Below are 26,393 nucleotides of genomic sequence, written 5' to 3'. Positions count from 1 at the left end.
CCACACAATAAAAATATTTCATTATCTCACTTCTGTCTTATAGTGTCTTATTTATCAATTCAGAAATTTGCCGATACTGAAGCTATACCTTCCTAGAAAGGAGCATTTTTTAACATTCATACAACTTATAATGCTTTTTCAAGTAGTCCTTAAAATTTTCCCAAACTTCCTCCGTTTCTTCTTCTCCCGAGTCTCGAATTCTGCCAGTCATTTCAGCCAACTCCATATAGTCCATCAGCTGCGTCTGCCATTCTTCCATTGTGGGTAGATTTTGTGTCTTCCAGTGCTTTGCCAACAAAATCCTCGCTGCTGTAGTAGCGTACATAAAGAAAGTTCTATCTTTCTTGACCATCCTCTGGTCTACCATGCCCAGAAGGAAGGCCTCCGGTTTCTTAGGTAAGGTGAATCTCAGCACCTTTTTTAGTTCATTATGTATCATTTCCCAGAAGGCCTTCACTTTCGGGCAGGTCCACCAGAGGTGTAAAAATGTCCCTTCCTCTTCCTTACATTTCCAACATTTATTATCGGACAGGTGATATATCTTTGCAAGCTTGACTGGGGTCATGTACCACCGGTATATCATTTTCATAATGTTTTCCTTCAAGGCAGTACATGCCGTGAATTTCATTCCGGTGTTCCATAACCTTTCCCAGTCTTCAAACATAATGTTATGCCCCAAGTCCTGTGCCCACTTTATCATAGAGGATTTGACAATCTCATCCTGTGTGTTCCATTTAAGCAACAAGTTATACATTCTCGAAATTAGCTTAGATTTTGGCTCAAGCAACTCTGTTTCTAGTTTCGATTTTTCCTCCTGAAAACCCACTTTTTTGTCTGCTTTAAAAACTTCCTGGATTTGAGCATAATGCAACCAATCTCGCACCTTGTTTTTTAACTTTTCCATACTCTGTAGCCTCCATTTATCTCCAATTTTTTCGATTATTTCCCAATATTTAGGCCAGTGGGCCTCCATATTGAGTCTTTTACGTGCTTTGGCCTCCATCGGTGAGTTTTACTCTCCAATAAGTCTTTATATTTTGACCAGACCATGAAAATTGCCCTTCTGACAATATGGTTTTTGAACAATTTATGAACTTTAACCTTGTCATACCACAGATATGCATGCCACCCAAAAGCATTATCAAATCCCTCCAGGTCAAGGACATCGGTGTTCTCCAATAAAATCCAATCCTTCAACCAGCAGAGGGCTGCTGCTTCATAATATAACCTCAAGTCCGGCAGGGCAAACCCCCCTCTTTCTTTCGCATCTGTTAGTATTTTAAACTTTATTCGGGGCTTTTTGCCCTGCCAGACAAATTTAGATAGATCCCTCTGCCATCTTCCAAAACATTCCACCTTGTCCACGATCTGGAGGGCCTGAAACAGAAATAACATTTTCGGCAATACATTCATCTTTATAGCAGCTATTCTACCCAACAAGGAAAGTTTCAGTCTTGACCATGTTTCCAAGTCTCTTTTGATCTCTGACCAACATTTCTCATAATTGTCCTTAAACAAATTCAAATTTTTGGAGGTCAAGTGCACCCCTAGATACTTTACTTTTTTAACCACATTTAATTCCGTTTCTTTTCTGAACTCCTCTATTTCAGTAGTTGTCAAATTTTTTGCTAGAACTTTAGTTTTTTGTTTGTTCAGCTTAAATCCCGCCACCCGACCAAAGTCAGAAATTAATTCTAACGCTCTTTTAGTACTAGAGGCTGGCTCCTGTAGTGTTAATACCAAGTCATCTGCAAATGCTTTCAGTTTATATTGTTTCTCTCCGACCACAATTCCCTGTGCCAACCGGTCATTTCTGATCATGTTCAATAGCACCTCCAGGACAGAAATAAACAACAGAGGAGATAGAGGGCACCCCTGTCGTGTCCCTTTTTCAATTTTAAACTCCTCTGTCACCACGTTGTTTACTATCAATTTAGCTTTTTGTTCTGAATAAATTGCTTCTATTCCATTTTCAAACCCCCGCCCTACTCCCATCCTTTCCAAATTTTTCTTCATAAACAGCCAAGAAATGTTGTCAAAGGCCTTCTCCGCATCAATAAAAATCAACACCGCTCTTGTGTTTGAATTAATCTGTAAAAACTCCAAAATGTCGATGATGTTTCTTGTGTTGTCAAATAAATGCCTACCAGGGAGAAAGCCTGCTTGGTCCTTATGAATCACTTCATTTAAAACTTTCTTAAACCTACTTGCCAAAATATCTGCAAAAATTTTGTAATCCACATTTAGGAGTGAGATAGGACGGTAGTTTTTAAGTTGAGTTTTTTCAGATTCTAGTTTTGGGATCAACGTGATGAAAGCTTCTTTCCACGTTTCCGGTGCCTTCCTCCCCTCCATAATCTGGTTGCAAACTTCCAGCAATGGTTGTATCAATGAATCCTTCAATACCTTATAATATTTGGAAGTAAGTCCATCAGGTCCCGGAGATTTGCCCAGTTGAAGGTTCTGAATGGCGCATTCAATTTCTTGAGTTGTAATATTACAGTTCAGGATTGCTCTCATTTCCTGGGGTATTTTTTGTAATCCATTAGTTACAACAAATTGGTCCACCTCTGAGCTTTTTTGTGGCCTTTGAGAATAAAGTTCTTTGAAATATCTCTGGAAGGACTTTCTAATTTCATCGGGTTTCTGAACCATTCTCCCTTCAATCTCCAGATTTGTAACTGTGTTAAGTTTTTGTCTCTTTTTCAACTGCCAAGCCAACAATTTTCCACATTTGTTAGCAGATTCAAAGAATCTTTGTTTCATTTGTTTAATTTTCCATTCCACCTCTTGATTTATCAGTTTCGAATATTGTGCCTGGAAAAACTTCACTTCTCTCAATACTTCCTTTGATTTAGGCCTGGATCTCAGTTTTCTCTCTCCTTCTCTTATTCTCTCCAAGATCTTCTCCTTCTTTTCATTCCAGAGTCTTTTTTTAATCGTGTTCTGTTGTATTAGAAACCCTCTTATAACTGCTTTGCTTGCGTCCCAGATTATTCTTTTTTCCACATTTGTCTTTAAGTTTATTTCAAAATAGTCCTTTAAAACTTTTTGGGCCTTCTTAACAATCTCCTGATCTCTTAACAAAGCGTCATTCATTCTCCATCTGAACGATCCGGTTGTATTTAGTCTCAGTTCCATTCTCAAGGCGTTGTGGTCGGAGCAGGTTTTTGGGCAGATTTCCACTTTTCTGGTCTTAGGTGCCAGCCCTCTAGTTGTCCATATTTGGTCGATTCGCGTCCATGTCATATGGGCCTCAGAAAAAAAAGTTCCTTCTTTCCCTAGAGGGTTCTTGATCCTCCATATGTCAATCAAATCCAAATTGTCAGTCATTTCAAAAAAGGTTTTTGGTAGTCTGCCATCTTTCGTTATATTAGCACTTTGTGACTTATCCATATTCACTGAGGCGACACCGTTCATGTCTCCCAACATGATAATGTTATTGTAGTCCAAATAGTCCAGCATAATCTCGTGCAGCTTCTTAAAAAATTCCGATTTTCCATCATTTGGGGCGTAGATTCCTAGAATTAAAAACTTTTCTCCTTGTGTCTGGATTTCAATTGCCAAGATTCTGCCCTGTTCATCTTTAAATACAAATTTTGGGGACAAGTTCTCCTTTGCATAAATCACCACTCCTCTTTTCTTAACTTTATCCGATGAAATAAATTCTTGGCCTAACCTTTTATTGATTAACACTTTTCTGTGGAGTCTTGTCACATGCGTTTCTTGCAGGCAAATAATGTCCAATTGTTCTTTTTTCAAAATATGAAATACTTTTCTGCGTTTTTCTGGAGAATTCCCGCCATTTATATTCCAACTAAGAAGCTGTAGAGACATCCCGGCCTACTTCTTGGGTATCACAGTTGGGTATCTAATTTGTCGTCCTTTTCCGGAAGCTGTGGTGCCGGGCCGCCTCCAGATGGTATAGATCCTGGTGGCAATCCCGGTGGTGGAGGCCAGGAATCTGTAGCTCTCTTTTGGAGGTCCTCCTCGTTGTCGTGTAGGAACTTCTGGTGGTCTTCTGGTGTTTTAATTCTTACCTTCTTTCCTCTATAGGTGAATGACAGACCTTGAGGAAATTCCCACCTATAAGGGATTGCGTTGTATCTTAACAATTTGGCCAAGTCTGTGTATGTGGCTCTAAGGTCCAACAGATATTTAGGAATGTCTCTATAAATTTCTGCCCTTTTGCCTTCAACTTCCAGGGATTTTTTAAAATGTTGGCCTAATATCTTGTCTCTTTCCTCTCTTGTTCTCAAACAAACCAAACAGTCTCTGGACTTATCTTTCTTAACCGATCTTCCCAGTCTGAAGGCCGTCACAATCCTGAAATCTTTATCTTCTTCAACCCCCCAAAATTTAGAGAACAACTCCGTCAAGAATTTCTCTAGGTTGCCCTGTTCCAACTCTGGGACAGCCCTCAGCCTAAGATTACATTCCTTACTTTTCAGTTCCACCATTGACAGGTAGGCTTGCTGTTCTCCTACCTGTCTTTTCAAAGGTCTTACTTCCCCTTTGATCTCTTCCACCTTCTTGCACGCTTGCTCAGCTTTTTGATTGGCTTCCGCAGCTAGTTTGTAATTCTCCGCCGTAGCTCCTTGCAGTTTCTCAATAGCCTGAGTGTGCTGCGAAACCTGATCTGTTAACTTGCTGATAGTAGATGTAGCTCTATCAATTTTAGATGACTGATCGTCCACCTTCTTATTCAGAAGTGCCAGTTGTTCCAAAATTTGTTTCAAGACTGGATCAGTTCCTCCAGCTGCCATTTCTTCTGTAGCAGGCGTTTCAACTTCTTCCTCCTGCGCCGTCAGCACAGTTGGCACCGAGGATCTACGATGATGAATCAAGGTTGTTTGGACAAGCTGCCCAGCTCTCTTATCTTCTTTCTTTTCTTTAGCTTCCTCAGCTAAAGCTTCCTTAGCTTTAGCTGCTCTTGTTTTCGCTGGGCCACTCATTCCCCAGCTGCTGTTCAAGGTCAAATAGTCTTTCAATCCATGAGAAAGGCAAGCCCAGAGTATAAACAATTAAACCACAAAAAATCCCAATAGGATACAGTTCCCAGACCTCAATGCCTCCGCAAATCCACTAGGGGGGGTTTTCATAGGAAAGAAAGTTTCTTTTCCACCATCAAAGCTCCTATTTCAACTGAAGTCCCCAAGTTCAGAAAGGAGGCTTTCAGAAAGTTCTGTTTCAAATTAGTGCCACAAGGTAACGGAGAGGTTTCAATGACAGTATTAAAGCGATAGTGTATCCATCAATGCAACAGTTTATGTTAAGGAAAAAGTTTCAGCAGCCTGACAGTACTCCTTTACAACACTGGCAGTCCAATAACTCGGTTATCCCCTTCAATTCCACATCTCTTCACAGTAGGAGGAGGATTCTCTAACACAATGAACCAAAAAATTTACTTCTTCACTCTTTTCAATTTCTAAAAACACACAGTCTAATGCCCCTTCTTACTTCTTTCAAAATCTCTTTTTAGCGCTTCAGCCCGCATCGGGTTCTTTTGCTTTGCTCTGATTAGCAGGACCGGAAGGCGGACTTCCTGTTACTCGCCTCCCGTTTTCAGCCGAAATAGACAAATTTAAATTAATCCTTAATCAGTTCTTTGATGCCCCTTACTCACGGGTAGATTGCAGCCAATTTCGATGTTTTTCAAGAAGAAAGGTCGGCGCTCATCAGCAACAGCAGCGCGGCTTCACTTCCGCGAAAAGAGCGATGAACTCACAGCGCCGCTCCCCCGTTCACGATCCGGAGCCTCTTACGAGGTCCCTTCCTCGCTTCTGGGGGGGCTTCTGGCACCCGCCGAGTCCCACGGCCACAGGCTCGCTCTGCCTGCGGTTTGTCTGAATGGGTCTCCGCTTCGCCGTAGCGGACGACCCTTTTTCGCGGAGCCCCTCTTCACTGAGTAAAGAGGACCGCCATTGCCGTTTTGCGCCGCCTCCGGAAGCCGCAAAACATTTATTTTGGCTTCCAAAAAAACCATAAAGGAACATTTCACATGGAAGCAGCTTAAATAGCTTTGCATTTATTTACTGTGCAAATACAGTATTGTAATACAAATTTCCAGGAAAATCTGCCTTTGATAGTCTTTGAAGCCTTTTGAGCAGCTCTCTCTCTCTCTCTCTCTCTCTCTCTCTCTCTCTCTCTCTCTCTCTCTCCCCCCCCCCCTTGATTCTCTGAACTTTTGGCACAGCCACACATTCCAGCTATGCAACAAAGTTATGTGATTTGTGAGTTATGCTCCCATTTTACTAAATAAATCAATAAAATCTCTCCTGCAGTATGATAGAAAGCAAGCGTTCACTCAGAGATTAGGGTCTTATGATGATATGATGATGTATCTGATGTTCTGTTGTTGTTGTTGTTGTTGTTGTTATATGCTTGAATGGTGGTATTGAAATTTTAATCCTGAATGGCTATTGTCATGCTTAATTTACAAGCACATCACAACAGAATCTACTTCTCCACCAACTGCTACCAGCAGGTATTGACAATAAAGCCATGTAAATTCTACAGATGACTGCTGATATCCTTAAAGGAGCAGAAAAGCATGCTCTTTTTCAGCATCCCACAGGGTGGGGTGGCTTTGTATATTAGACTGCAAGTTTTTCTGAAAGATGCAGTTAGGAGATTGCTGAAATCTATTGCTAATGTTCTAACTGCTATTGTAAAAAATATCCTATCAACCCCATGTTGTCAGTTTCAAAATTGCTATTATTTAAAAAGGAATAATTTCTAGGAAACTCCAAGATGCGGGGGGAAAACTTACGTTGAATGATTCTGAGGAAATAGTGTGCATTTATAATCCTACTGTTGTGCAGATGATTTTTCATGCATCATGGCTGTACCCTTGAAGCCGCCGTTTTCTCATAATAGCAAGATTCTTTCTTGCCTACCTCAGTTGAAATTTTAATTGGCCTACTAAAACTTTCTCATGGGTAGAGGGAAACATATTTTTGGGGGTATTCTAGTAATCCTACTTAGTCTTGATCACCCACTAAAATATAATGTGGCCCATATATAAACTTCAGAATGGATATATATATATACACACACACACACACTTTTCCCCCTAAACCCTACACAAGGAAATGCTTAACATTTTTATCCTCTTCAATGCCTGTGTGTTAATATCCCAAGGCATATTTTAGCATATTCTTGCTCAGCCAGGATGCACTGTGCATTAAGACAGTGGGCGTTGCTCACTGAAAACAAAAGTTGCTAAATCAGATGTTCACATATTGTTGCTAAGCACATCACCTGGAGGATTTCCTCTGACCCAGAATTCTATTAAAGATTACCTTGCCCAGTAGGTGAGGGTTTTGTGGGGTATGTTGCTGTGTTTTAAGACATTAATGTGTATATTTTCCTTACAGGTCTTAATAAATTCAGAAAGAAACATTACTCTATGGGTTGATGATGTGATTTCCTCCTGTCACAGTACAGTTCCTGGAACAATTCTCTATCATTTCCAAGAGTTTCTAACAATTGCTACACAATAAATCCAGGTAAGCACACTTTTGAGCTGTCCAAATAGTTTCCCCCCATAGATTCACAATAATTATCAATAAAGTGTTAATTAAAAAAATCTCTCACACAGTGACATAACTGTTCCACATATTCTTTGTCTCCTGAATGGATGTTGTGTTATATCAGGGAAATGCCGTATGTAAAGCAGACACAATCAAGGATTGGTCTCTTAGTTCATACTTAGATTGTTCTCATCTGCAAGTGTCATGAGTTCTGTGGAGACGTCTTGGAGCAGGTGGTCAACTGTGGAAGATGACCGGGGGAAGATGGGGCAGTTTGAGCTGGATTACCTGAGGAATGACCTAGCACAGTGGTGGCCAAACTTGGCCCTCTAGCTGTTTTGGGACTACAATTCCCATCATCCCTGACCACTGGTCCTGTTAGCTAGGGATGATGGGAGTTGTAGTCCAAAAACAGCTGAAGGGCCAAGTTTGGCCACCACTGACCTAGCAGGTTGTGGGAGGAAAGACTGGAATCCCAGAAGTTGTTTGGCCCTGAAGAGGGGCCCAGTGGCCTGGGAGGTAGAGGTTCAGATCTTGGGGAGGGGCCAAGCCTAAAACCACCTGCAGTGGAATTGCCTCTGTTGGAGCCTCCTGTCAGTGAAGAGTCCCTTCTGGGTAGGCAAGACTTGGACTGCTTGCCTTGCAAATAGCTGTGCCCACCCTGCACTTTGAAAGGAAGATGCAAGGGAGAGATTACTCATTGGATCAATGTCTTAGCTTCCACTTATCCACGTATTTTAACCTCTACTGTAGCATGGAACCAAGACATTGTAACCTGACTTATGTATAGCTCATTAAGTATTGGGCAGCTGATCTTAAAGAGTTCCCATTCTTTGTCCTGTATTGATAACCAGGGCAGAAGTTTAGAGTATCCATGCAGTTTCATAGCAAGCTACTATAGCAGCATGTTGATTGCTTTGTGTTGCCATTTTTGCCACGGTAATTTGCTATCTTGCATCTCCACTTCCACAAACATATAAAGACGGGGTGTTTCCTTTCCTTCACTATGTGTCCAGTGCCCTATTGCCCTTGTCTACATCACTGCAATTAACTAATTAAAATCCTATTGTGCAATAATAGTAACCTTCGTCAAATTATATGCTTTGTCCTCTGCTTTTCTCCTGTTGTGCATTCATATGTTTATTTGAAATACAGCTCAAGAATAATGTCTCTTTTTTAAAACAAAAAACAAAAACCTCAAACTACTCAACCATCTAAATGTTAGATTATCATGCTGTTAGTGTGTGGGCACAATGCAAACCAAACATAATTGGTTTTTTTTAAAAAACCTAGAACTGATACATTAAGAAAAATATTCTTTCTTATTTAAATAAGAATGGTATGGGGGCGGAATAGAGATTCAGATTCTATTTTTTTTTTTTTTCCCCGATATAAATTTTTATTAGTTATTCCATGAAAAAAAAAAAAAAAACAAAGGTTAACACACAGGTAAAGGAAAAGGTACACAAAAAGGGATAAAAAAAAACAATATACAATCAAAATAAATAAAAAATACAAAAATACACAAAATTATTATTTTCTTAACTCTCCTAATTCGTGGCTATATCTTTCAGGACTTCCTTCAGCTTGGCCGCAAATCATTCGAAGCAGTAGATAGGGTTACACGTTTCATCGTTGATATTGCCATTATACCTACTTTTGTTCTCTATTTTCCTTACACAATATCCCATAATCTATCACAGTACATCTTTAAATCCCTTTAGCGTTATTTGCCCTTCACTTATACATTCCAGATAATCTACGTACTTTCCCCAGTCCTTAGTGAACACTTGGTCTTTTATATATCTAATTTTCCCCGTTAATTTATCGAGCTCTGCATATTCCGATAGTTTAACTCTCCACTCCTCCACTGTTGGGGTTTCCTGCTGTTTCCACCTCTGAGCTATTACAACCCTTGCTGCCGCGAGCGCATAGTATACCAATCTGTGATCTTCCTTTTTTATCTCTTGTCGTAGTATCCCTAATAGGAAGATTTCCGGTTTTTTTATAAACGTGTACTTTAGTATCTTTTTTAATTCCGTATATACCTTCTCCCAAAACTGTTTTATTTTTCGGCATTCCCACCACATGTGGTAGAAGGAGCCCTCCACCTCTTTGCACCTCCAACACTTGTTATCCACCTTGTACATTTTTGAGAGTTTCATAGGTGTCAGGTGCCACCTATAAAACATCTTCATAACGTTTTCTTTTATCACAGTACACGCCGTAAAGTTCAACCCGTCCTTCCATAACCTTTCCCAATCCTCGAATTGTATACTATGGCCTATATCTTTCGCCCAGCGGATCATCACTGATTTGACTTCCTCATCGGCTAGATTCCAGTCTAACAGCATTCTATACACCTTAGATATATTTTTCACTTTGTTGTTTATTATCTCCGTCTGAAATTTAGAGTCTTTATCCGCATAGCCTCTTTCTTTAATATCCTTGCTAAGCATCTGGTTTACCTGTTGGTGGTGGAGCCAATCGTAAACATATTCTTTTATTTGGTCATAAGGTTTGGTTCTCCACTTTCCATCTACCTTTGTTACTAGTTGGTTGTATGTTGCCCAGTTGCTTCTCATATTAGTGACTTTTATACTTGTTATTTCAAGGGGTGACAGCCAGTGTGGTGTTTTCGGTTCCAGCAGGTTTTTATATCTTTCCCACACTTCAATTAGCGACCCTCTGAAGATATGGTTACTGAAACCTTTATGTACTTTCATTTTGTTCTTCCACAAATAGGCGTGCCAACCGAAGCAGTTATCGAAGCCCTCCAAATCGAGTAGCTCCGTATTTTCCAGTTTGACCCAATCCTTTAACCAGCTCAGGCACGATGCCTCGTAGTACAATTTCAGATCTGGCAGGGCAAATCCCCCCCTTTCCCTTACGTCTGTTAGTAATTTGAATTGAATTCTGGGTTTTCTGCCCTGCCAAATAAATCTCGAAACTGACCTCTGCCATTCTCTGAAAATCCTACTCCCTTTTATTATAGGGATAGTCTGGAATAGGAACATTAATCTTGATAGGACGTTCATCTTAATTATATTAATCCTTCCCCACATTGACAGTTTTAACCGTCCCCATTTTTCTAAATCTCTCTTTATTTCCCTCCACACTGGCTCATAATTATTTTTATATAGGTCTATATTTTTAGATGTTAGCCAGATGCCGAGATATTTAACTTTTTTGGCCGTCTCTATCTGCGTTTGCTGTTGGATTGATTCTATTGTCCTTGGGTCTACATTTTTACATATCATTTTTGTTTTTGTCTTGTTTAGTTTGAACCCAGCCACTTCTCCGAATAGTTCTATCTCCTTCAGTAACTCTTTTGTTGAGGTTACTGGGTCTTCTGTCATCACTACTAGGTCGTCCGCAAAGGCCTTGATTTTGTATACGTTATGTCCTAAAGTCAGATTCTAAATCCACTTGAATGCAAAGGATTCCAAGAGAAAACTCTCATAAAAATTGGCCCTTCACAATAAATAGTTAAGAAACTGAAAGCATTGCAGAATCTTAGCTCATTCAATCTCTGACTTAATTATATGATCAGAGGGTGACACTGAGATGGAAGTGAATTAGCAGCATGGAGAAGATAAGAACAATCGCTTTCCAAGGCTCTGTTAAGGTCTCATTCTTTATGCCAGTCGCTCCCCAACTCCCCACCACCACCACCACTTGAAAATTGCTGAAGGTCTTGGAAGACCACTAAATGATGTTTTTTGCCTGTTGTAGCAATTGTAATGTTCTGTGCTAAGTGATGTAATAAAGTGGTACCTCCAGTTGAGCATGGGATCCGTTCCGGAGCTCCAGTTGGATCCTGAGGAATTTGTAACCGGAGGTGCTGCTTCTGTGCATGCACATGGCATGGTAGAGCGCTTCTGCACATGCATGCGTGGCGAAACCCAGAAAAATACTTCGGGGTTTGCCGGGTTTGTATCCTGAAGGATACGCAACCAGAGGTGTGCATATCCAGAGGTGCTACTGTACAATAAAATGCAATATATATAAAAAATCATACAATATGAATTCCATAGAGCTTTACACTGTTCTTCACAGACAGACATACTGTGGACCACCTGAATGAAGCTCACAGATCACTGGTAGTCTGTGGGCCACAGTTTGGGAACCCTGCTATAAGCTGCACAAGCAGCTTTTATAAATTGATACCTAGAACACCAGAGATCATATAAGGTGCACAGCAATCATGGAATTAATTGTAGTAACACAGAATTTGGTTAACTAAACCGGGTTGCTATCATATATTTTCGTATCAGAAGAATCGTAAATAAATAAATACTTTAATACTGTAAAGGCATAATCTGGTTTAAATAGTATATGTGGTGTCATTTGATGGTTTGTTGAAAAATGATCTATTGATGCTTACTGATTTATAGAATATGCAATCATTGCCTCATAAAGTATTTTTATTCAGAAAATTCTCATTCCTTCAATCCTTACAAGTAAGATGTTATATGCAAAGAAGATACTGGTTTTTAATTTAAACAGGACACCCTTTGAAGGCCTTATAAATAACAATTGAATACTTAGTGGTATCTAAAACATATAAATAATTAATGGATGTTAACGCTATAGAAGCGTTGAAACAAAAGGGAACATGGATACACATTTCATATTTATTGAAGCATAAATTATGAAAAGATATTCATAAATATGCCCATAATTTTTATAATTTTAACAGTGGTCTAAATTCTGGCAGTTTAAATGCTTTGGAGTATAGGCTAATTGAAATCAAGAAATTATTTTTCAAAAAGGGTTGATGAAGAGTTATGCAGACATTGTGGAAGAAACAGATAAATAACATATTCCTTTATTTCAGTATTTACAAATCAGACAAAATTTAGTATGGTTCTTAAGTTTGCACAATTTTTGAAGTGGTGATATGATATAACTCAGCTAAGAAAATCTGGATACGGTACATGGTGTAGTGCAACCATATTTTTTATTTGGAGTAATCTCATCAGCTGCTGTTTATGTTACACTCAAGTTAAGGATACTTAGCATTTTAATTATTGTATGCTGCATGTTTTCCTTTGTACATATACTTATTCTATATTATTTTTGTTTGTTTATTATGGAATGGTTGTTTAATAACTAAATATGGCCTTAATACCAATACTAGGGAATTTTTAAATAAAACATTATCATCATATTCCTTAAAAATTAAGTTCTATATTTAAGATGTAAATGATTTAACAGATAGCATTAAAGATGTTATTTGTAGAAAATACTATTTTAGTTTCTATTTGCTATAGTGGGCTATCTGAAGGATAATAAATTGAAGCTAAACCTTGATAAAGAGATGCTGTGGCTGGACAATTTCTGGGTTTGGAAATTAGGAAACAGCCTGGTCTTTATAGGGTTGCACTATACTTGTAGGAGCTGCTGTGTAGTCTGGGATTGCTCATTTACTGAAGGCTGAGGTACCTGCAATGGTTCAGAGTACTGTTTCCCAGCTATTTCTAATTATGTACATAAGGCTTCTCTGAAACAGGAGCTGACCCAAACTGTGATGGCTCAACTTCTAAGTGGATTCTAGAGCAACATTGCACCACTCAGTCTCCTCTTTACCAGGCTAGCTAAAGGTAAAGGGACCCCTGACCATTAGGTCCAGTCGTGGCCGACTCTGGGGTTGCGGCGCTCATCTTGCTTTATTGGCCGAGGGAGCCGGCGTACAGCTTCTGGGTCATGTGGCCAGCATGACTAAGCCACTTCTGGCGAACCAGAGCAGCGCACGGAAAACCATTTACCTTCCTGCCGGAGCGGTACCTCTTTATCTACTTGCACTTTGACGTGCTTTTGAACTGCTAGGTTGGCAGGAGCAGGGACCGAGCAACGGGAGCTCACCCTGTCGCGGGGACCTTCTGATCAGCAAGTCCTAAGCTCTGTGGTTTAACCCACAATGCTACCCGCGTCCCTCTTTACCAGGCTACATATATCCAATTCCCTCAAAAGGTTTGGTTTCCAAACACTTTATCACCTTGACTGCCCTCCTCTGCACACATTTCAGCTTGTCAATATCCTCTTAAATTGTGATTTGCGGAACTGGACACAGTACTCCAGGTGTGGTCAGACCAAGGCAGAATAAAGCAGTACTATGACTTCCTTTGATCATGACACTATACTTCCATTGATGCCACCTTAGAATAGCTTTAGCTGTTTTTGCTGCTGCATCACACTGTTGACTCCTGTTAAGTTCGTGGTCTGCTAAGACTCTTAGATCCTTTTCACACATAATACTGACAATCCAGGTATCCCCAAATTTATATTTGGGCAGCTGGTTCTTCCTGCCTAGGTGTTGAAGCTTACATTTGTCCCTATTGAAATTCATTTTCTTAGTTTGAAATGAGTTCTCCAATATGTTACTGTCATTTTGAATCCTGAATCTGTCTTTTGTGGCATTAGCTATCCTTCCTAGTTTGGTGTCATCTGCAAATTTGATGAGAATCCCATCAATTCCTTCATCCAAGTCATTTATAAAGATGTTGAACAACAACGGGCCCAGGACAGAACCGTGCAGGACCCTGCTTGTCATTTTCCCCCCAGGATGTCAAGGATCAGTTAGTGAGCACTCTTTGGGTTTGGTCAGTCAACCAGTTACAAATCCATCAAACGGATACCTCACCCAGTCCACATTTTACCAGTTTCTTCACAAGACTGCCATGGGGTGGGGGGCTTTGTCAAAAGCCTTGCTGAAATCAAGATACATTATGTCCACGGTATTTCCCTGATCCACCAAGCTTGTATATTACAAAAAGAGAGATTTGTCTGGCATTACTTCAAGTCGAGGGGCCTAAATAAATAAATAAATAAAATTATCAATACATTTCCTTTTCTCTACCTACCATATGTTATTAACATGTGTATTTAAACACAGAGTTGATAGACTGACTACGGTTGACTCTGTGTTTATGCTTTACTATTATAATACACTGCATGTATTCAAGGATCTGCTTACCTTTCTTTAAAAAAAAATTCCTTTTCCATTTCTTGCAAATTTCAGTGTAAATAAAGGTGCTTGACTCATTATACTCATTAAAACTGAGTATACTCATTAAAACTGAAATGAGAATTTACTAGTTTGTAAAAAGGAAAAAAAATGTAATTGTAACAACTCTATCTCTGCATAGTTTGCCAATAGCTTATTTTAATATTGTGCAATCAGATTGTCACAGTTGTGGCACAGAAGAGATCCAGGACATATTTCTTTAGTGTTCAGAATAACAATCAAAACTGAGATACCACTCTAAGCCCTAATTTAAGAACCCAGGTGTTTAGACTAATCCCCTTACTTTACAGATGCTGGTTCCCTCTGTAAAAGCAGGTTTGGAGACAGGCTTCAAGAAATCTGCAATATATAAAAAGGAATTCTGCAGTCAGAACTACAGAAATTGGCATATTTCTGGACTCTTAGCAATAGGAATGTAAGAGGGCAAACTGGAGGACACTTCTCAAGTATTTGACCTAATTGGAATATAAAGAAAGTAGATAGAAAGAAGCTTTTGTCCCAGGCCCATCCATTGAAGATTAACATTGGGAGATTAAGTACAGACAAAAGGAAATATTTCTTCACATAGCACATACCTAGCTAAAATATGGAATTAAATACTACATGGCCTAGTGATGACTTTAAAAGAGGACCAGACAAATTCATGGAGGATAACACTATCAATGACTACTAGTTGCAATGGCTGTGTACCACTTCCAGTATTAGAGGCAGTACGTCTCTGAATGTCAGTACTGGGGAGTATGTGTGGGAAGTGCTGCTGTCCTTACCTCCTGCTTGTGTGTGGTTGGCCACTCTTGAGAACAGGAAGCTGGACTAGATAGGCATTTTGGTCAGATCCAACAGAGTGATTCTTAGCTTACACACTAGGGACAAGCAAGCATCCCCAGTCATTGGCTGTGCCAACTGGGCTGATGAAACCTGAGAACAACAAAACAGGGAAATTCTTTCTGTCATGCCCCATGGGAATCCCACAGTAGGCTAGCAAATAATATGTCCGTGGTGGACTGGGTGATCTTTACAAAATATAATTTATAAAGTAGCTCTGCATCACGAAGACCAAGTATGTAAAAGTGGCCAAACCCCACCCCACCCCAGATCAAAAAAACATACTGGGTTCTTCATTTTCAAGCATTTGTAGTGCTTTTCTTAGAATGGATACCTGCAAATGTAATGGCCCACATTTTCTCATTTATTCTTAACTTTGAATTATGTCATGTATTTATAAAACAGTAACTTATTTTAAGAAACTACTAAAATTGAGTTAATTAACTTCTCTATCAGTGCTAGCCTTTCGTAGGTGACAATTCTGTGTGATAGATAAATGATGAAACAATTCGCAAAGTTCTTCCCAATATTAATTAAAAAGTGACCAAATGCTGAAAATTGCAAACATGTCATGTATATTGTAAGGAATATTAATCAAGGTCTGACAAGTTCAACAGTGGTGAAGTATCACATTTGGAACAGAGAATTAAAACAGCCTCTCGGTGATTTTGTTGTACAACTGACAAGAATATGTTGAAATAATTAATATATATGCCTTTTTTTCCCTTCGAGGAACAGAAACCACTTACTGAAATAAGAAAGATCTGTCCATTTGGTACAGTAGTACTGTGAATTTGAAGAAACCTAATGGCACATTAAGGGACGCAGGTGGCGCTGTGGGTTAAAGCCTCAGCGCCTAGGACTTGCCGATCGAAAGGTCGGCGGTTCGAATCCCTGCGGCGGGGTGCGCTCCCGCTGCTCGGTCCCAGCGCCTGCCAACCTAGCAGTTCGAAAGCACCTCCGGGTGCAAGTAGATAAATAGGGACCGCTTACCAGCGGGAAGGTAAACGGCGTTTCTGTGTGCGGCTCTGGCTCGCCAGAGCAGCGATGTCACGCTGGCCACGTGACCCGGAAGTGTCTCCGGACAGCGCTGGCCCCTGGCCTCTTAAGTGAGATGGGCGCACAACCCCAGAGTCTGTCAAGACTGGCCCGTACGGGCAGGGGTACCTTTACCTTTACCTTAATGGCACATTGTGCAATTTATATCTTTAGGTCTTTGTACAATTGCCTGTGTTTTGTTTTTGTTTTGTTTTTTTAAAGTCTGGAGTTTAAATTTAGTATTGTACTCAAAAATGCTACATATGATAAGCATACTTACCATTGTAATAAATAATATTGTAAGATGTAATAAGAACTGCTGGGTGTATTTAAGAACTATAGAAGCTGATGGAAAAATAAAGCACCATCCATCCCTTCTTTGTGTACGAGAGGGAATCCCCATAACGTCTGAACGTGCTGCTACTGGGTTAGGTTCATTGCAGCTCACCTGCTTAGCTGTGAGAAGTGCATGCTTTTTATGATGGTAGCCTGCAAGCCAATGCTTGAAGATGACTGGGACCTCTGGATACATCTATAAAAGGCTTGGTATACTTGGTATTTGGAAAGGGTTGAATTGTACCCCATATTTGTATATTATATTGAATTATTATACGGAGTTGTAAGGTTAAAATATGAGGTGGCCTTAGGAAATAGATTTAAAGGACTGTGTACTGTATACTAATGAAGATGCAGTATTCTTCATAATTTCAAGATAAAATATTGAGCCAGTAATTTCATTTAGGCTGTTCATTTCACTTGAATCTTCTGTCATGCTTGGCATCATAGTTTTGTACATCAGCCTGTTTTTGCCTGGGGGAGGGTCTTTTTAATTGTTAACCACTTAAAACATACAGATATTTAAAAGTGTGCTCAGGAAAAAATGGAAATTAAATTGTGGTGGTGTGTAAGTTGTGTCATTTTGAAAAGATGCTGCCCAAGATTGAAGTTGTTTTGTTGAATGCATTCTCCCCTGTCATGTTCCTTTGTAAAGCAAAAAAACAAAACACTAGTTTATCACAGTGGCTGGTTCCTGGCTAGGTCTGAAGAACAGACAACGTAATTTCAGTAATCATCAACTAATTGGCCCTTGTTCTTTAAACATTTATAATTACAGAAGTATTTTCTTCCTTCAATCCCTGAAGTGGTCTGTTATCTCCCGCATGGATTATGAACATTTAACTATTATCTTGTAGATTATCAATACATAATTAAAATGCTATTGTAGATAAAGCACCATTCATTTCCCCCCCAAAGGGTAAACACAGTGGGGAAACAGATCATTCTGTTAACTGCAAGTTAAGTTTAAAAAAAGAATATCAAAACAATTTATGCCAGGGAAGGGCAGGGTGGTGGTGATGATGATGGAACACCTCTGGAAATGATGGAACTATCTAGTTAATATGCTTGATAATTTTTCATTTCATTTCACTTTTAATTTGTATACCACCTAGGTGGTTTGTAACCACAGAATATAAGAATCACACACCTTATAAATAATCTGATCCAATACAAAAGAGTTGTAATCTAATAAAAACATAACTTTAAAATAAACAACTCATATGAAATAAAGTAATGTTCAGTAATCCATTTCCTCCATTGCCTCGCTGACAATTCCATTTCCCAGAAGGTGGAAGAAGCAACAAGGGGTTCATCAACAAGGGTCTTGGACCTGGTCCTCACTAACTGATCAGGAACTCATTAATGAAGTTGAAGAATTGGGAAACTTGGGAGGAAGTGACAGTAAGAGCTGTTAAATAGTGGAACAGACTCTCTTGGATAGGGCTGCCATATTCTGAAGAGCAAAAAAGAGGACACATTTGCCAACTTCTACCTTAAACTATGGATCATTATGACAACTCTACCCATGAAAAAAGAGGACGTGTCCTAAAAAAAGAGGACATGTGGCCACCCTACAGATGGCAGCATTAGAGGTTTCATGGTTTCTGTCACTGATGTTTTAGTTGGGTCCCTTCCAACTCTGCAATTCTATTATTCTATAATACAATAGTCCACAGTAAAAGTAAATATAAAAATATTAGCAAATAGCTATACAGAAATTCAGTCTTAACAATTACAATAAATAATTACTAAACTATAATCAATAAAAAACAGCAAGTCGCAATGCATGAAATACCACAATACATACAAAACCATGTAGAAGAATTAAATTGAGAAACTATACACAACTATTTTTTTAAAAAAATGTATCCTAAACTCCTCTTCTCCCTTCCCAGCTTCTGTTGTTCTTAAAGCAATGACTTGGGAGAGGCTATTGCTCAGATAGACTTGATTGAGGGTACAGGAGGTGAGGCTCTTTTGCCCTTCTTTGCCTTTCCTTACTGAGGGAGCAAGGTGGCAGCATGCTGGGGCAGAAGTACCAGTAGATGTTAAAGTTGTCATTTCTCTTAAGTAGCCCTTTCTTCTCCTCATCTCTGTTTCTGCTCCCTATTCACTCATCATGTCAGACTAGTTGAAACCTCAATATAATGCACAGGGCAGCAACTTTGTTCTGAAAGTTCCTCAGGCTGGGGGTGGGGGCTGCACAGGTGAAACCAGTCACCCCATGAGAACAGACAATGTCTCACACCCCTTACAGTTCTCCCTTTGGAAATACCCCCCAAGGTTCCTGGGGCTGGAGAGTAGGGCAATAGAGGTGGGGAAAACCATGGCCAGCACAAAGTCTCTTGCCCCTCGCAGAATAAATGTTCCATTTCTTCTATTAAGAGCCTTCTACAGTGAACCCATTGACACTATTATATTTTAATATATTCTAAAATTCAGTTTGATCTAATTATTAAGCCTGGTCCTGAATAGTAAATATAGCTTTACAACACTTTGAACTACACATTAGAAAATGCTGGTTCTCAACATTCTTCTCACGTGATATTTTGTACTTCAGATTCAGATTCCTGAGTACAAAATACAGTGCCTTGCATCTGTTGTAACTGGTGTACTTGCGGTTAAACATCTGCTTTTATCTGCCAAAAAAACTGGTGACAATTGAAACAGGATCAAGCCTCAGCTGGGATTTTTGCTGAGAACTAGCCTTTTAAGCAAATGTGTACAATTCACGTTGACACAGGGCATATGTGTTAAACATCATTGGAAACCCCCTATCTGTCAAGCCTGCTTTGTTCCTGCTTAATTTGATAGACAAAAAGGCACAAGATGCACTCTTCAGAGAACTAATTCTATTTCTAATGCTGGCTGTTCTGTTAGTCATTGGATCAAACTAGGAAAATAGTGCTGAAATAGTCAACTCCACCAAGGACGCATTTAGAAAAAATGTAGGATAATCTGATGATGGGGAGGAAATTACATACCAAGGAAGACAAACCTGTGACCAAGGCTGCCCTGCAAATTACCCCATTACTTGTTTACTGTTTTGAAAGAGGCACTTTATAACCATCAAATGTACAGTACATTTTATTCAAGTTCTATAGTTCATTTGAATTATATGATGAGCAGCTAGTACAGCATATTTTAATTAGATTGTTAGATGAAGGAAACAAGTTACTCTTAGAGAACCAAAGAGGAGAGACAGTGAATTCTGTCTAGGGTACATATATGCAGATTGGAGTAATAATACAGAGCCATTGTCCCTAACAACTCCTGCTAATGGGATTCTAATGAGTGAAAGGTTTGGTGGATAAATTTTGGCTAACATTATAGACATGTTACATGAATGTAAGGGAGCAGCTACACATAACTGAAGAGAAAAAGAGGTGCCAGTACTCACCATAAAGTTGTTACAGTTAAGTGCCACACTTTTTAACAAAAAAAAGGTGCCATCACTGCATACCTTTGTGTACCCACTGAAGAAGAATAAAAGTACTGCAGAAGAGCATTCTGGAAAGCTCATGCTTGATCCCGCCAAAACAGGCATATTAGTTTAAGAAATGGCTTCTCTTACCTCTTTGTCTGCGGTAGTGAACAGTACAAAGAAAGTTATGAATTGGAAAATAGTTCGCTTGCATTCATGCAAATTGCTGCTCTGGGTCACAACCTTTTTCTCTGCAGGGAGCTCTACCACACATAAACATTCCGTATATGATACACTGTTGGGTTTATGATATGGTTCATGATCTAATTTATACACCCCAAAGGCTGCTTTGTTTCCTTTCTTTGGCCCCTAAATATAGCATCAACGTTTCTATAGTCTTCTCATAACTAATATTCAGAGAATTGTAATTAATGATTAAGTACAGTCTTTATGGATCTTGCTGCCTACTCAGTCACATAAAGAGACTTGCTCTGAAACCCATAAGCAGCTATATAATATGCAACTGTAATGTGAATAATTATTCCTCTGAAAGTCCTATAATTATGGTTCCTGAAGCAGTCTTATTATTAAGTCATCTTAATAGAAACTCAAAGCAAAATTGCCTTGAGTTTTGTGATGATATAAATATTGTTCACTGAAAACTTGAGTGCTTTGTCTCTCTTTACAATGCAGCAGAATAAATACGTGGTTGCAGGGATTTCATAGAAAACTTCCAGTGTGGTCTTTTGCCCAGCTTAAACCCACTAAGGCAGGACAGAACTGCCACTATGATGGAGGACAACACCCCAACTAACTGAGGAGTACAAATCTGTCTTGCCCAGAGATTCACTGGTGGAGCATGATCAAGGGTGAGACCTCATTAGCTCAGTGTTACCCTAACCATTCTTGTTTCCCTTGTTGGTTCTGCTCCTAGGACAAGCTGGGTAGCCAGTTGGGATGATGTTTGAAAGAGGACATGCAATGGAGGTCTTACTGGAACAATGACCAGAAGACACTGGCTGTTGATCAAATGTTTATAGGAGAAGTGTGTCTGCAAAGAGTGAAGGGAGGATGTTGAAGGAAAGGTGCCGTGGAGTAAGACTGAGTCATGAGTCAGCTAATTACCTGCATTGGTCTTTTCATTCATGCACTTACATTTCTGGCTACCTAGATTCAGGGTTATGTTTCTCTTCCTAGTCTTAGTTCCTAATAGCCCATAAAGGCTGGGGTGTTTTCTGTGCTAAATATGTGCTTTCTCACACATCCGCAGCTGCTTGGGACTGAGAGGAGGGATAAAGAAAGGGGTGCTAAAGGAATTTTTGGAAACTTTTAAAGCAGGTTAAACAGTAATGAAATTAAAGACAGAGTGAAGCACTTTTTAAAGTGTCTTTTGGAAAGGATGGTTCAACCATCAGTTCATTTGCAATTCTAGTGTTAAACAAAAAGGTAGATAATTGGGGCACATTCCTGATCCTTAAAGCATGGAGGATTAAAAAAGTTAGGTTTGAACTTCCCCAGTAAGTTATGTGTTGTATTTTTATATTATTGTGGGCTTCATACTGATTCCAGGGATTAGCTGGTCTTCACAGGAGCTAGTATGATCATCTACTCTTTCTTCCAGCTACCTGAGTTTTACAATGTGGAAAAAGTGGGCCATTCTTGACATAGTTATATAGAGGAGTCAAACATTTTTGCCCCATTTGATGGCCTCAAAAGATTATCAAGATGGGGAGGGTAGAGGGTGCACAGGGGCCAAACTTTTCTGCAAGAAACTGTTCCCCTTTTTAGTTTACTATTGAGTTTCAAAACACTATGCTTTGCATATTAACTAATCCTGATACTAGCTTCATGTTAAATGTTAAATCTCAGCAAGGGGGATACTCTGATGGTTCCTTTGTCATTCCTCTCTAGCATTCCTGGCCCTTCAGAGATCTTAGGCAATATTTCCTGCTGCTTTGTTAACAAGATAAATCTGCTGGATTTCTATTGCCCTATGGCTCCCACACATTTGCATGTGGGAAAGTGGGAGTACTTACACTTAAAACAGTTCATGGTTCCTGAATTTTCAGTTGATGCAGTTCTTGACAGCAGATAGCTTATTGAACTTGTAAATAAATTGCTTCTCCCAACAAATGTCCTGAAGCAATTTACAAAAATAATTTGCAAAATAAAATAAAATGCAGTAATAACTTTTTAAAAAATACATAGGCATGAAAATAAAAAAAATCATCGGTGCTGCCCAAATGCCTGGGAAAACAAAAGGATCTTTGCCCATGCCCAAATGTTGACAAAGTTGGTGCCAGGCAGGCCTCACTGGAGACAGCATTCTATAGAAAGGAAACTACTACAAAAAAGGCCCATTCTCACCACTTATCAGCAATGAGGTGCAAGAACAAAAATGGTCACCAGTACCCGTCCTTAGAAACTAAAATTCATCCATTAACCACAGACCAGATAGCACTCTGGATGCTTCTGGAACCAGGGGTGCCAACTTTAATAAAATATTGGGGTGGGGGAAGGTAAGCCCCACCCCACATATTTTATTGATCACAAGATGGAGCGCGCGTGTGCACACACACACACACACACACACACACACTATTTGAATGGCAGTGCCCATCAACTATGAGGGGGACGGCCCCCTCAAATATTTTTTTTGGGGGGTGAAGGAACTTTGTTGTCCTCTAGGAGTTGGCTCCTATGCCTGGAACATTACCTGCTACAGTAGCAGACTCCAAGCCCCTATGAAGCTCCTCTTTATTTTTATTATCATTATTGACAATGTATCCTTTAGTCAGTTTTGCATTTGTTTAATTTAATTACTCTTTCGCATGCACACTCTGAGTAGCAAGCAGGACCTAACCATGAAACTGGTTTTACTTAGTAAATGTAAATGCTACCACCACAATGTATCTTGCAATGATAATACAGCATTAGAAAGAATAGCACAACATACAAAAGTTAAGGTTTTGAGAGAAGGAAACTGCTCTGTCTTCTTAAATGTATTTTTGGGAAATATCCATATATATACACACTGTATTCAGAAAGAGCTGTCATCATTAACTGATAGCCTGCATTCTTCAATTTCATTGCTTTCTTAGTGAGTTATAAACAGAAATAACTCTTTCTGTTTATTGTATAACTTACAGTTCAATTTCAAATTTGGATTTATTGTCCCCTGTATGTATGTTTCTGAGGCATGGAGATTTCACATTTTATATATAATTCTGAAAAAGAGAGTTGGTAACGACAAAAATCAACATAGCATTTTAAAAGAATGATTACTGGAGAGGGAGATAGGCTACAAAATATATAGCAAGTTTTGCCGATCATAAGCACAAAGGGAATAAAAAACTCAAAACGTAAGAGGTAGTCAGATAATATGATCAATGATGATTTCTAAACAGACGTTTTTACCAAAATAGTTTTCACATTTGTCTTTTTAATGTTTAATGATTGCTATAACCCTGGTCTTTTGATCCAAGAAAGATATGAAGAACCTATGGAAACTACAGTATTTGAACATATATTTAGCTGACCACTAAGCCTTTAATCCCTACATTTTTATGTTCAGATAAAGAGGCACAAAAAAGCAATTTTAGCCCAGAAAGGAATACTGAAAATAAGTGTTGAAAGGAATAGTATGGTAAATCAATCAGCACTAAATCAGTTCTGAAGGCATTGGATTAAAAGAAGTTTCTGTATGGCCTGTTAAATGAAGGACAGCATGTTACCTTCTTGAATTACCACAAGGGCACTTCATGATAATAGTTAAGTTATCATTCACTGCAACACTTTTCATTAATCTCATAAAATGAAATATAGTAGTGAAAAGGCCAGTGGTCATCAACAAAGAGAGCCATGCACGAGCATCTGCAGATCAGCCCTAAAGATCTATGGAGTGACAGATGTCACAGCCAGATTTCATTCGCTTTTATAAACCTGAAACAGTATACTGTCAAGGTGGGTTAAAAAAAAATCCAAATTATATTACAGTATTAAAGTTTAGATAATTTGCAGTTCTAAAAATCAATATGTTTTTAACTTGCTCTTGGATTGGATTGCTTGTTTGTTTATTGTTTATATTGTAAAGACCTTTGACTACAAACAACAAAGCTCAGACAGAGATGTGCTCTTGCATTTAAACTCCCTTGAAGCCTTTAGCTTTTCTTGCCTCTTCCTTCCTTTTGCAATTGTCATTATATGGGAAGAAAGGCTAATTTTACTTTTTTTTATTAGCAACCAGTGTGGTGTGGCACTGTGAGGCCATACTCATTATATTGGGATAAGACAAGGCCATGGCCCAAGCAGCTTGGATTTATCATTCCAGATGTACACCCCAGGTTCCCTTGAACTGTTTTGGATGATACTGAGATGCAGCTTTTGAAGCAAGCGTAGTCATGTGAAACCTGGGAAGGATGCTCAGTCATCTGGGGTATATCTGGGAAATTCTGGGGTATATCTTTCATATTGCATACTGCTTCACTGGTGCCCTTAACACTATTCAAAAAACACAGAAGCTAGGACCAATTAAAATGTCACCAACTAATAGGCAAGTGATTGATTTCTGCTAAGCGGGAATGTTAAGCAAAACAACAGTGGCTGGGGAGCTAGGCATGATGTTGAAGCCCCTAAGTCAGCAGATTATTTTAAATCTTATAATGGAGCACAGGAGGTGTTATGCAGACTTAACAGTGCAGTTCCATGCAAGTCTGCTCAGAAATAGTTCTTAACTGAGTTCAATGGGACTTACTCCCGGGCAAATGTTCACATAAACTGCAGCCTTAATTAGATCAGACCCTGCTAGGTGCTAAACTGAGACATACTGGGAGAAGGAAAATATAAACACTAATAAGTGCTTTGATCTGACTCCAGCACTCAGCAGAACCCACAAGCTATGACCTTTGCTAAGGTAGAAAAAAAGAAATATGGCATCAGCAAAGCTGGATACTAATTTTAGGTGGTACACCAAGTTAAGAATTAATAAAAGACAAATTAGGTGCATTTTTGTGTGTGTCCACTGCCAATGCTTAGCCTTTTCTTTTCTCCCACCCATATCATTTTACTGAACTTCATGTCAGAAGAAGAGTTCTGGAGAACCTGAAAGCTCACTAGTTTGTGGTTTTTACTTGGTCCTAGTAAAGGTATCATGCTACTGGGGATATTTTTGGAATTTTTTTTGTTCCTAATAGACCAACACAGCCACCTACCATTTATGTGTTCTTTGCTATTGGGCTGCCTGTGGCAAGGTAGAGATTTTAAGTCATTTTGAGTTGCTCTCTTTTATAAATGTATGGTTGTTCCAGTTTACTCAGTTGTACATGGGTGCCAAGTTTATTTTACTGTTAGACTGTTACCTGTTTAAGCACTGGTGCATATGACCAGGTAGCTACACAGAGACCATTGAAAATGCAACAGTTTGTGTGACACAACTTGAAAAGCAAAGAAATGTTCTGTCTCTTCATCATCATTAAACCGTGCTTTAGTTCATACAGTTGTAAAATGATGCTAGCATGAAGGATGCCAGCTGCTATTTCAGTACAGCTACAATAATGGAATTTAATGCCAGCTCCTTCGGTATGCATCCCTATATGTCAAGCGTTTACATCAGCCTTCTCTGTCTGATCCTCAAGACTCTCTCAAAGTTGTACCACCTCCTCAGCCACGCCCATTATCCCCAGGCCACACCCTCAATGAACCCTCCCTTGTATTGGACCCTGAATATGTCTCTTGCCTGTCTGGGTGAAGGATTGTATGTGCAAATCTATTCTGATGTATGGAGGTAAAATTTACCTTCCTTGCTCTGCCCACATTTTCCTCTGGCCCTGCCCACCACTGGGATACAGCTCCTAAAAGGCTGCCCACAAAGGTATGCATCCCTCAGGCTGAAAAGTTTTCTCCATCCCTGGTTTACATGGTTGTGTATTTGTGTGTGGTGGTGGAATTTGTCAATATAATCCAAGGATAAAATAGCTCCTTTGTCCTCCAGATGGCTTGTCGAAGACTTTGTTAAGGGGTACATCAAGTAGTAACACATTCTGAATTAATCTTTATTGCTTCCGTTTCCTATGTTCACATGAAGAATGTAAGCCCATTGCTCTGTATTATGTTCCTTGTGTATCTGATTGAGCTGGTGCCATGTAATTTTTGTTAATGAAAATGTATTTCTGATCTCAGCCTGTTGCCTTTCAGCATCAGCATT

General features: G+C 39.3%; 1 pseudogene across 3 annotated transcripts in view; it reads left to right on the top strand.

Moving 5' to 3' along the window:
- The window catches only part of LOC309370744 (heparan sulfate glucosamine 3-O-sulfotransferase 1 pseudogene), an 83,138-nt pseudogene that overhangs the window by 40,334 nt on the left and 16,411 nt on the right, over positions 1-26,393 (top strand). For 2 of the 3 annotated variants that reach the window (XR_014173480.1, XR_014173482.1), the window contains one exon: positions 7,380-7,511. The product of XR_014173480.1 is annotated as a heparan sulfate glucosamine 3-O-sulfotransferase 1 pseudogene (transcript). Of the gene's footprint in view, positions 1-7,379; positions 7,512-20,884; positions 21,061-26,393 lie in introns of all 3 variants that reach the window. The other variant, XR_014173481.1, reaches the window with a different exon arrangement.

The sequence above is a fragment of the Podarcis melisellensis genome (assembly GCF_964234715.1).
Source record: "Podarcis melisellensis genome assembly, chromosome: 5".
NCBI lineage: Eukaryota > Metazoa > Chordata > Lepidosauria > Squamata > Lacertidae > Podarcis > Podarcis melisellensis.
The sequence above is the reverse complement of the archived record's forward strand: the minus strand, read 5'-3'. Positions and strand labels throughout refer to the sequence as shown.